The sequence below is a fragment of the Pinus tabuliformis genome, chromosome 2_2 (genome assembly GCF_031772625.1).
Source record: "Pinus tabuliformis cultivar Carrire ecotype Pingquan chromosome 2_2, CPIR1, whole genome shotgun sequence".
NCBI classification, from domain to species: Eukaryota; Viridiplantae; Streptophyta; class Pinopsida; order Pinales; family Pinaceae; genus Pinus; species Pinus tabuliformis.
The window spans coordinates 741,943,896-741,956,961 of NC_142300.1; the positions used below are offsets into that span (position 1 = coordinate 741,943,896).

The window sequence follows — 13,066 nt, forward strand, 5'->3', positions numbered from 1 at the left end:
CATACAGTGCAACATAGTAAGTATAAACGGGGCAGGCTACAGCAGAAAAGGTCTGAAGTTGATGCAGCTTCTCCTGGTTACAGAGCCTCTCTTCACTTTGTCCGCTGTGTGATAAGTACATCTAGAAAAGCTAGCAAATTGTTCAATTGGAAGTCGAATAGTTCTGCTGGCGCATCCTGGCACCCCAAGATGATGCTTGACCCGCATCTCTAACATTAGCTCTTTGTTTAAATTGTAGAGCTGGTCTTCCCATCTTGATCTCCATTCTTCTTTTGCAAGTTCCTTCCAAAGGACAAGTAAAATAGTCAAAACAAAATAGCAAGCAAATGAGAAGAGTGGGACAGATCGATGTAATCCAAGTTTATTAAGTACCCAAAGGAATCTGGCAGTGACTTTAGATTTCAGCAGCTTGTTAACTCCAGTCGTTTCAACGACACCAAATGACAAAATTCATCCGACAAAGTTTTAAGATTAATCTTATGGAGTACAATCAGTTCGAGGTGCTTGAGGTGCCCTATTTATTTTGGTAATTTTGAAAGGGGAGAATAAATAACTAACTATCGCAATGGCAAAGGTGCCTGCAAAATGTTCCAGAGTTTTAATCGTAAGAAATAATTCGACGATTAGCTTCTGCAAAACCACTTAAATTCATTGCAGATCCTACTTTGCGAAATCTATAACGAATAAACACATACTATAAATCGCCAAAATTTTATTCACCTGATATCCGGATTGCCCCAATGGTTTCAATTTCTTCCCCCGCACTTCTAAAACCCTAAGGCTCTTCATAGGTATCCAAGAAGGCAGAGAAAACTAGGGGCAAGCCATATAAGGTTTGGTAATCGCGAGATAGTCAAACCCTGGAAGTGGATAGGGCTGGCTAAAGGTATGCAAGCAAAAGAGTTCCTGGGACTGTTGTGCATCAAGGCCTGTTAATTTATAAATTGATGTGTTTTGAACTCCTGAATCTGTGAGAACAATTTTGTCTCTAGATGTAATCAAAATTAAGCTATCTGCCCTGAGTACACTTTGAACTGACAAAAATGCATCCAGCTGATTTGCCTGATCTATGTCATCAAAAACTGTGAAAGCATTAGAACATGAGAGATTTCTTTTAAGAATATATATGCCTTCATAGATGCTGTCTATATGAATATCAAAGTGAGTCAAGCTGTTGAGAAGTTCACTCTACAAATGATGTAATGAACCCTTATTTGCATTTTCCCTGATATCACATAAAAAGTAATATTTACTGTAATCTGACCGCTTCTTGTTGAAGAGTTCTTTCGCCAGGGTTTTCTTTCCAACCTCGCCCAACCCAACAATCCCCACGACCTGAACCTTTCCATTCTCCTGCTACTATTGCAACAAGAATCTATTTTCAAAATCCTTCACCTTTTCCTCCAAAGCAGTTCAATATTTGGCGACATTGAATATCGATTTTTTCACCTGTTTCAACACACATTCAACCACTTGATCTGGCAACTCCCCTTCGTGTCTGGTTATTCACAAGAAAATAAATACAGCTAATGAGAAACATTAACCTATGTATATCTAGATTCTATATATTCAATGTTTGCGACCGGCAATTCAATACTCTCAACTCAGTCAACTGAGTCAACAGTCGAATAGTCACCGGAAAATGTTTCAATTCACCACAATTCTCGAGTCTCAATTCCTTTAAGATCTTCAAGTGACCAAGTGAAAGTGGTAGATTGTCCAGCGAAGGGCTCCCTATTTCTGGAACTTCTAAATCACCCAAGTCTCCAATTTCATTTGGAAATTCTTTTATGTTTGTACCCCTAAGATCTAATTTTTTTAGGTACTTTTGATATGCTATTTGCGGAGGTAATATTTCAATGTTCTTACAATAAGAAACATCTAAACATTCAAGTGTGCTGATGTTTCCCAGTGTTTCGCTAGAGACGGTTAAATTATAGCACCAACTCAAATCAAGATATTTAAGACGAATTAAATTACCAAAAGAACCTGGAAGCATCTGCAACTGTAGGGAGTGAGACAGACCTATGTATTTCAGGTTTATTAAATTACCGAAAGACTTTGGAAGCACCTGCAAATGAGAAGTGTGAGACAGATCAATGTAATCCAAGTTTATTAAGTTCCCAAAGTAATCTGGCAGTGACTTTAGATTTCGGCAACTTGTTAACTCCAATCGTTTCAATGACACCAAATGACAAAATTCATCCAGCAAAGTTTTAAGATTAATCTTATGGAGGACAATCAGTTCGAGGTGCTTAAGGTGCCCTATTGATTTTGGTAACTTTGAAGGGGAGAATAAATAACTAACTGTCGCAACAGCAAAGGTGCCTGCAAAATGTTCCAGGGTTTTAATCGTAAGAAAGAATTCGACGATTAGCTTCTGCAAAACCATTTAAATTCATTGCAGATCCTACTGTGCGAAATCAATAACGAATAAACACATACTTTAAATCGCCAAAATTTTATTTACCTGATATCCGGATTGCCACAATGATTTCAATTTCTTCCCCCACACTTCTAAAACCCTAAGGTTCTTCATAGGTATCCAAGAAGGCAGAGAAAACCAGGGGCATTCATTCCAGCGAAGCCATATAAGGTTTGGTAATCGCGAGATAGTCAAACCCTGGAAGTGGATAGGGCTGGCTAAAGGCATGCAAGCAAAAGAGTTCCTGGGACTGTTGTGCATCAAGGCCTGTTAATTTATAAATTGATGTGTTTTGAACTCCTGAATCTGTGAGAATAGTTTTGTCTCTAGATGTAATCAAAATTAAGCTATCTGCCCTGAGTACACTTTGAACCGACAAAAATGCATCCCGCTGATTTTCCTGATCTATGTCATCAAAAACTGTGAAAGCATTAGAACATGAGAGATTTCTTTTAAGAATCTATATGCCTTCATAGATGCTGTCTATATGAATATCAAAGTGAGTCAAGCCATTGAGAAGTTCACTCTGCAAATGATGTAATGAACCTTTATTTGCATTTTCCCTGATATCACATAAAAAGTAAGATTTTTTGTAATCTGGCCTCTTCCTGTTGAAGAGTTCTTTCACCAGGGTTGTCTTTCCAACCCCCCCCCAACCCAACAATCCCCATGACTTGAACCTTTCCACTCTCCTACTTCTGCTACAACAGGACTCTATTTTCAAAATTCTTCACCTTTTCCTCCAAAGCAGTTCAATATTTGGCGACATTAAATATCAATTTTTTCAACTGTTTCAACATGCATTCAACCACTTGATCTAGAAACTCCCCTTTGTGTCTAGTTATTCACAAGAAAATAAATACAGCTAATGATAAACTTTAACCTATGTATATCTAATCAGCGTGAAGTATTACAATACTGAGAGGGGAGGGTTGAGATCTCACCCATTATATGTGTCCAGATCGAAACCCATTATTTTTGCAACACAGAAAGGGCATCTCTCCATGTTTGAACACTGGTGGAGTCATATCGCGGTTTCCCTTCACCTGTTCACGTGATTTCTAAGTTGCATAGATCTTGAGCATATACTCCATCTTTTCCCCTGCGACAAATAAAGATCATCTGGTTTTACACTGTAAAACACCGGAATAATAGGAGCCTTCGACTCCAACATCAGGAAGAGCTCATTCAAACACGAAGTCGATGTTGCATATGTACGAGAGAAAATAGCCACATGGACTGAGGCGGTTCTAATGGCAACTTCTATTTCCGAAGAAAAATTCCCCCCCTCATACAATTCTGGCCTGTCCAAAAAGACTCGGATTCCGTGTAAACGAAGGCGATGGTAGAGATGTCTAGCCAAGGTTTTCTTAACATCCGGCCCTCTGTGATTGATAAATACATCACAATAGAAGTTGCGATTGCTGTGGGAATTACATGAGGTGGAGGCTGTCGTTGCAGCCGTGGAGGACGAGGCGTCAATCGCTAAAACTGCAGGACGAAGATTGTGAGAACGAGGAGGCGAACTTTCAATTTCTATCCCGATTTCAGTTTCAAGAGGGTTTTGGGGGCATGAGGATATAGGGGATGCCATTGCCAATGTCGATTCGACTATACAAACAGAAATTGGAGCCCGTAAACTGAAATAGCCATTAACTCCACGAAACTGTATACAGAAACAACCATAAACTCCACGAACTCTCTCGGAAGCTCGGCGCACAGATGTCAAGTGGAGAGTGAACTATCGGCCTAATTAACTAATAACTAATACGAGTAGAAATTGTCCCAAAAGGTACAAAGAGAGGCCATAGGCTGATTGAGAAAATCAGATCATGAAACTCTTGAAGAAACTCCATTTCTAATTTTTCATTTTTCAATTCTGGTAGTGACATGTAGCATATTTACTTCAGGTTGGCATCTCCTCACATATGACCTTAAGAGGGGATTGAGAGAGTTTGAAGTTCAACAATTGTTTTTGTGGAATTCTGAATTAGGCCCTTAAATATATTAAAGTAATTTTTATAAACCACAACCATCGTACATAATTGAATTAAATGTAAACTTTATGAACCACATACATGTTATTAGTAAGTAATCTTAAAAGTAACATGTTAAGAGTGATATGGTTCATAAAATTACTTAATGTAATGTAATAAAAAATTATTAATGTTTAAAATATTGGTGGATCCATATCCAAATTTAAATCTGACATCTGGTAACTTATACACATACACACATCAACCGGATTTAGCCCACGTGGTTGGCATAAATGTTGTTAACTTGTTGTCGCCCCCAAACAGGTTCAATCCCTACATGTGATGTATTGAGTTAATAATGAGTATTTCTTGTAATGGCTTTGAGCCTTGATGTCTGAGCACTCCCCCAAGGATTAAGGCACATTGTTATTCAATTGTCTTGTGAGCACGAGTTGGTGACACAAGGCAGTGGAGAACACAGATTTGTGTTTGTGTGTGTGAACTTGTGAGAGGTTTAGCATACAAAGAGAGGCTTGTGCGCAGATTTATAGGAGAATTTCCTTGGGACTTGTGCAAGGAAAGAGGGAAGCGGGGATCAAAGTCTTGCAAGGAGTGCTTCAGCTTAGTACAAGAATAGAAAACCAAATTGGTTCCTATTGAAACAAGATTGTTTTTGTAAGATATCTATTGCTCATTCTCCTATCAATAAAATTCTCAATCAAGTAGAGGGTTTTCCCAGTTGGGTTCCCTAGAAAAACAAGTGTTTTTATATTCTGCAGCTCGAGTTACATGTTAGGTTCAGATTTGTTCATTCAAGCAGATCAGAATTTTTGTGGAATTTCTTCACATATGACAGTGACTTTTCTCTCATTTTATTTTATTAACCTTATACAAGTGATGTGACACACATTCAATGTCCTCTGCACCCCTAGGTGTAGAGTGCACCTCACTTCTCTCAGGGAAAATGGCAAAAATCAAATATCCCAAACCAATAAGGAAACACATTTTCACAAAAGCAATCTGCTTAATTGATGAGATGAATGGATTCATATCTAGGTGCAACAATCTAAATTTATGTCGACTATCTCAAATAGCTAGTTGCAGAACCTACAATTTTTTGGGCAAAACAGTCTTTGAATGAAGAAGAGCTCCAATTAAATAAGAATGGAACATGTTCCTACAAAATGTTTCACTACAAAGAAGTTGTGCATGATTTACCATGCGATGTACAAGAAGAGATCTTTTGATCCGAAGACCCACCCCCAAACTTCACCCCACAACATCCGGTACTCTTTCTTCCTGAACATTAAATATTTTTACTCAGGGAGCGATGTCCATTTGCAAAACTATAATTTAGAAATCACTGTCAATGGCCAGGGTTTTATAATAATACAGGAAAGGTCAACTCTAAAATTCTAGAAACAACGAAAAATTGACTTTCCAACATATGTCCTACAATATGGAATTCACTAACTATTATAATTGTTAGAAAATAGCTAAGTACAACAATAGTTACATCTCTAAGGTATCCAACAAAGACATTTAGTAAAAAGTCTTGACTTCAAGATCCCGAGTTAGCAATTCAAAAAATCTTTAAAACACAAATTTCTTACATATAGGATGGGCATCTTTTCAAAGTCCATTGTCAAAGGTAGAAATAGTGAGTTACCATCAAACCTGTATGCCATATGTTATTATGCAATCCATGACACTACCACATTTATCCTCCTCGTATAGGTTATTTTCAATTCATCCTTGGATATCTTATGTGAATCTTACTTTGAAAAATGCTCTATGCAATGAAATGAATGCACATTTGCTATAACAAACAGGCAAATACAAAAAAAAAGAAAAGAAAAAAAAGAAGAAGAAGTAGAAGTAGAGATACAATGCACCACAATTTATGCCCTTGCCTCATGGGCCACCCAATATCAGTAGAAACAGAGATGAAAGTTTGTTGCATTCGTTCTTAGCAATCACAAAATATAAACATAAAATCAAGACTTTGTGAACAATCTAAAGTGTCCAAACTTCCCCTGTAGATTATTCATCCCCAACCTGAATATTTTAGTGGTTTGCATTCATAAATACCGCAATTGTTTGCAGGAACAGAGAATCACGTAATTCTTCGCTAAATCTCTTCTGTTGTAAACTTGTTTGCAGGTTTTGAGATTGGAAATCTTCATTTGATCCCTCTGCTAAAGCTTGCACAGCCTATTCCCTATTATAGTTACTAACCCCTTTTCAGATCACAGGAAGTGTTCTTTGACATTTATGTTAGGTTTAAATGGGTGGTGTAAGTCTACCCTTGTGGAAACCTGAGGACCAGAGTGCTGTGAAGATTGGAGGTGTCTGCATCAAAACATAAAGGCATACTTTTCTCGTAGAAGAACACTGTTAAAAATTCCATATGTGAGCATAATGCATACTTCGCACATGCAAAATATGAATATATCTTGCGGTGATATGCTTTGTACACACTAGCTTGAGCACTCTAGTATTGTTCACAGCAAATGAGAAGATCCACTGATCTCCATTGTCTTTCACAAAATACACTACTTATTGAATAACAGTGAACTTAAAAATGCTTATGAAGGTTATAAATTTTCAACATAAACACATCAAAATAGTCACTAAATACACCACAATGGCAACCCCAACAACACAGAGATGTTTGAGCCTGGCCGAAAACAACAATCCATACATTGCAATCAAGATAGCTAATAAATACAATTAATACAATTATACCAATCGATGTGATGAAGTATATTCCATGAAATCGCAATGTTTGAGACACACATACAATGTCCTCTGCACCCCTGGCTGTAGAGTGCACCTCACTTCTCTCAGGGAAAATGGAAAAAATCAAATATCCCAAACAAATAAGGAAACACATTTTCACAAAAGCAATCCGCTTAATTGATGAAATGAATGGATTCATATCTAGGTACAACAATCTAAATTTATGTCGACTATCTCAAACAGCTAGTTGGAGAACCTACAATTGTTTGGGTTGAAGAGTCTTCGAATGAAGAAGAGCTCAAATTAAATAAGAATGGACCATGTTCCTACAAAATGGTTCACTACAGAGAAGTTGAGCATGATTTACCATGCGATGTACAAGAAGAGATGTTTTGATCCGAAGACCCACCCCCAAACTTCACCCCACAACACCCGGTACTCTTTCTTCCTGAACATTGAATATTTTTACTCTGGGAGCGATGTCCATTTGCAAAACTATAATTTAGAAATCTCTATCAATGGCCAGGGTTTTATAATAATAAAGGAAAGGTCAACTCTAAAATTCTAGAAACAACGAAAAATTGACTTTCCAACATATGTCCTACAATATGGAATTCACTAACTGTTATAATTGTTAGACAATAGCTAAGTACAACAATAGTTACATCTCTAAGGTATCCAGCAAAGACATTTAGTAAAAAGTCTTGACTTCAAGATCCCGAGTTAGCAATTCAAAAAATCTTTAAAACACAAATTTCTTACATATAGGATGGGCATCTTTTCAAAGTCCATTGTCAAAGGTAGAAATAGTGAGTTACCATCAAACCTGTATGCCATATGTTATTATGCAATCCATGACACTACCACATTTATCCTCCTCGTATAGATTATTTTCAATTCATCCTTGGATATCTTATGTGAATCTTACTTTGCAAAATGCTCTATGCAATGAAATGAATGCACATTTGCTATAACAAACAGGCAAATACAGAAAAGAAGAAGAAGAAGTAGAAGTAGAGATACAATGCACCACAATTTATGCCCTTGCCTCATGGGCGACCCAATATCAGTAGAAACAGAGATGGAAGTTTGTTGCATTCGTTCTTAGCAATCACAACTTATAAACATGAAATCAAGACTTTGTGAAAAATCTAAAGTGTCCAAACTTCCCCTGTAGATTATTCATCCCCAACCAGAATATTTTAGTGGTTTGCATTCATAAATACCACAATCGTTTGCAGGAACAATGCATCACGTAATTCTTCACTAAATCTCTTCTGCTGTAAACTTGTTTGCAGGTTTTGAGATTGGAAATCTTCATTTGATCCCTCTGCTAAAGCTTGCACAGCCTATTCTCAATTATAGTTACTAACCCCTTTTCAGATCACGGGAAGCGTTCTTCGACATTTATGTTAGGTTTAAATGGGTGGTGTAATTCTACCCCTGTGGAAACCTGAGGACCAGAGTGCTAGATTGGAGGTCTCTGCATCAAACATAAATGCATACTTTTCTCGTAGAAGAACAGTGTTAAAAATTCCATATGTGAGAATAATGCATACTTCACACATGCAAAATATGAATATATCTTGTTGTGATATGATTTGTACACACTAGCTTGAGCACTCTAGTATTGTTCATAGAAAAGGAGAAGATCCACTGATCTCCATTTTCTTTCACAAAATACACTACTTATTGAATAACAATGAACTTAAAAATGCTTATGAAGGTTATAAATTTTCAACATTCATCCAGATAGTCACTAAATACACCACAATGCCAACCCCAACAACACAAAGATGTTTGAGCCTGGCCGAAAACAACCATCCATACATTGCAATCAAGATTGCTAATAAATACAATTATACCAATCGATGTGATGAAGTATATTCCATGAAATCGCAATGTTTGAGACACACATACAATGTCCTCTGCACCCCTGGCTGTAGAGTGCACCTCAATTCTCTTAGGGAAAATGGCAAAAATCAAATATCCCAAACCAATAAGGAAACACATTTTCACAAAAGAAATCCACTTAATTGGTGAGATGAATGGATTCATATCTAGGTGCAACAATCTAAACTTATGTCGCCTATCTCAAATAGCTAGTTGCAGAACCTACAATTGTTTGCGCAGAAGAGTCTTCGAATGAAGAAGAGCTCCAATTAAATAAGAATGAAACATGTTCCTACAAAATGGTTCACTACAGAGAAGTTGAATATGATTTACCATGCGATGTACAAGAAGAGATGTTTTGATCCAAAGACCCACCCCCAAACTTCACCCCACAACACCTGGTACTCTTTCTTCCTGAACATTGAATATTTTTACTCTGGGAGCGATGTCCATTTGCAAAACTATAATTTAGAAATCACTGTCAATGGCCAGGGTTTTATAATAATACAGGAAAGGTCAACTCTAAAATTCTAGAAACAACGAAAAATTGACTTTCCAACATATGTCCTACAATATGGAATTCACTAACTGTTATAATTGTTAGACAATAGCTAAGTACAACAATAGTTACAGCTCTAAGGTATCCAGCAAAGACATTTAGTAAAAAGTCTTGACTTCAAGATCCCGAGTTAGCAATTCAAAAAATCTTTAAAACACAAATTTCTTACATATAGGATGGGCATCTTTTCAAAGTCCATTGTCAAAGGTAGAAATAGTGAGTTACGATCAAACCTGTATGCCATATGTTATTATGCAATCCATGACAACCAAATTTATCCTCCTCGTATAGGTTATTTTCAATTCATCCTTGGATATCTTATGTGAATCTTACTTTGAAAAATGCTCTATGTAATGAAATGAATGCACATTTGCTATAACAAATAGGCAAATACAAAAAAAAGAAGTAGAAGTAGAGATACAATGCACCACAATTTATGCCCTTGCCTCATGGGTGACCCAATATCAATAGAAACAGAGATGAAAGTTTGTTGCATTCTTTCTTAGCAATCACAAAATATAAACATAAAATCAAGACTTTGTGAACAATCTAAAGTGTCCAAACTTCCCGTGTAGATTATTCGTCCCCGACATGAATATTTTAGTGGTTTGCATTCATAAATACATCAATTGTTTGCAGGAACAGAGCATCACGTAATTCTTCACTAAATCTCTTCTGCTGTAAACTTGTTTGCAGGTTTTAAGATTGGAAATCTTCATTTGATCCCTCTGCTAAAGCTTGCACAACCTATTCTCTATTATAGTTACTAACCCCTTTTCAGATCAGGGGAAGCGTTCTTTGACATTTATGTTAGGTTTAAATGGGTGGTGTAAGTCTACCCTTGTGGAAACCTGAGGACCAGAGTGTTGTGCATATTGAAGGTGTCTGCATCAAAACATAAAGGCATACTTTTCTCATAGAAATACACTGTTAAAAATTCCATATGTGAGCATAATGCATACTTCGCACATGCAAAACATGAATATATCTTGTTGTGATATGATTTGTACACACTAGCTTCAGCACTCTAGTATTGTTCACAACAAATGAGAAGATCCATTGATCTCCATCGTCTTTCACAAAATACACTACTTATTGAATAACAGTGAACTTAAAATTGCTTATGAAGGTTATAAATTTTCAACATAAACACATCAAAATAGTCACTAAATACACCACAATGGCAACCCCAACAACACAAAGATGTTTGGGCCTGGCCGAAAACAACCATCCATACATTGCAATCAAGATAGCTAATAAATACAATTAATACAATTATACGAATCGATGTGATGAAGTATATTCCATGAAATCGCGATGTTTGAGATAACTGCATTTAAGATAGAAGAAAAATGCCACAATAATATTTTTGTCCAGATAGAGTACAAACCCTTCACACAATTCTTTCAGGAAAAAGGATGATATTGAAGAATGTAGCTAAATTAAAGGCATATTTGACCATACCATAGGTGAATAACCTAAAATAACCATCCATATACAATTACACCAATTGATATGATGAAGCATATTCCATGAAATTGCAATGTCTGAGATAACTACATTGGAGAAAAAAATTTGTCACAATGACATTATTGTCCAGATAGGGTACAAACCCTTCATACCATTCTTTTAGGAAAAAGGATGAGAATGAAGAGTGTGGCTATTTCTTAACTGCTATAAAGTAAAGGTGATTTGACTATACCATGGGCGAATAGTATATTAAGAAATAAGTTAACTTCCAGTTCAAAATTTATGCAGAAAACTACAATTTCTCTCTAATATTTAGAGATAAAAATAGAATCGAATAAAAATAATTAGGCTATATCCTGCACAGTACCTCCAAAACATATTCCTATTTTGCACTCTCACAAGATCCGACAGGGTATTCCAAAGCAATTCCTTTCTGCTTCGCAATCCCTTGTTCAACTAGGCATCAAAAGGAGGTCCTTTCACACCATTCCCTCCCTTTGTTAGAAACCTCTCTTGCAGATAAAACAACAACAATTTTTGTAGAGCAGAGATCTCTCTAACCTTGCCTTCCAACTCACCTACTCTGGTTTCAAGATCTCCTGCTCTTTCATTCATTCTTGTATCCAACAGCGTTATGAGCTCATCTTGAATCACCTTTTGTATCAACTGGGACCTCTTATACTCATCCACTTCCTGAAGCCACAGATCTGCGAATTGGCAATCTTTCCAGGCCTCGAACCAAGGGCCTCCCATTGTATAATGTATAGCTTTGGGAAGTTCCTTGTCATCAATCTCATTGTGACCAAAAAGGAAATTCCAGGTGTAGGGAATGGGTCTAATATCATTGTCATCAAGCCAAGTGAATCTATGAAAAAAAGCCCCAGATTGGGAATTCACAACAAAGGGTGTAAAAAATCTGTTCTTTGGGTGCCCGCAATTATACAAAACCATAGATGACCAGTTCTTTCTAGGGTAAGTAGTCTGCACAACCCCATTCATTTTTGTAGCACTCTTGGGCTTGTAATCATGTTTGACACACATTATATCATACTTATCATCAATGAGCTCAGCTAATTCCCTAACGTCAACAGTATAGAGGAAATCACAGTCTATGAACATAGCCCAACCCTCGAACCCAACTAGGAAACGAGTCAAGAACCTAGAAAAGGAGAACTGGGTGCTCTCAGTGGGATCCCTTGTGCGCCAGTAAAGCCCAGCCTTGCGGAGATCCGCTTGTTTGACGGGGATTACTTCAATTGGAAATGTGGCATGTTTCAGTATTGAATGCCTGCAGACCTCGTAGACAAGATCCTCATGGGGATCGTAACCCACAAAGATCTTGAGCTTTGGAAGCACTTTTCCACTCTTGGTAATAATAGGTCCTCCCATGATGCCTGCTTGAGGCTATGGTGAGACTGGATCTCGCGACTTTTGGTCCTCCTGCATCTTCAGCTTCGGTTCTGGAGACTCAGCCAAACTTGGGGGAGATACTGCGAATGCTAGCCTGATGCCCAGTCCCAGTCCCAGTCCCGATACTAGCATGTCTTTGGAATTCCTATATGCATTCGAATGTGAATGCCCATTTTCGCTACTAAAAAAATCTCTGCGGAGGAATTGAGTGCGAGGGGGATCAAACCTTGGCACTGATAACCTCTCAACCCGCTCGCCGTTAATCAAATTGGTGGCCCAAGCTTTAAACGAATCAAATGCCTTGCAAAAGCACAAACAACTGCAGGCTAATAACGTTTTTTTAAAGTTTTAAAACATTTTTAATGTTTTAAAACATTTTTTATTAAATTAGACGGATTAGACGGCTGATTTTTGTTCAATCGTCTAACAAAAGATCTAACGGCTATGATTAGGATAGAAAAGCATTTGGGGGAGTTCATTTCAGAGGGAAACGCCTGACGACGTAAATATGTTTTACAAAGAGCTAACACATTATGCATGATTAATTTTCAAGCTTGTCAAATTCGTTTTTCTTAATATTACAATATTTTC

At 37.2% G+C, this 13,066-nt stretch overlaps 1 pseudogene; it reads right to left on the reverse strand.

Moving 5' to 3' along the window:
- Window positions 1-11,521: 11,521 nt before the first annotated feature.
- Window positions 11,522-12,469, reverse strand: LOC149194799 (protein CDI pseudogene; annotated as a pseudogene).
- Between the last annotated feature and the right edge of the window lie 597 nt (window positions 12,470-13,066).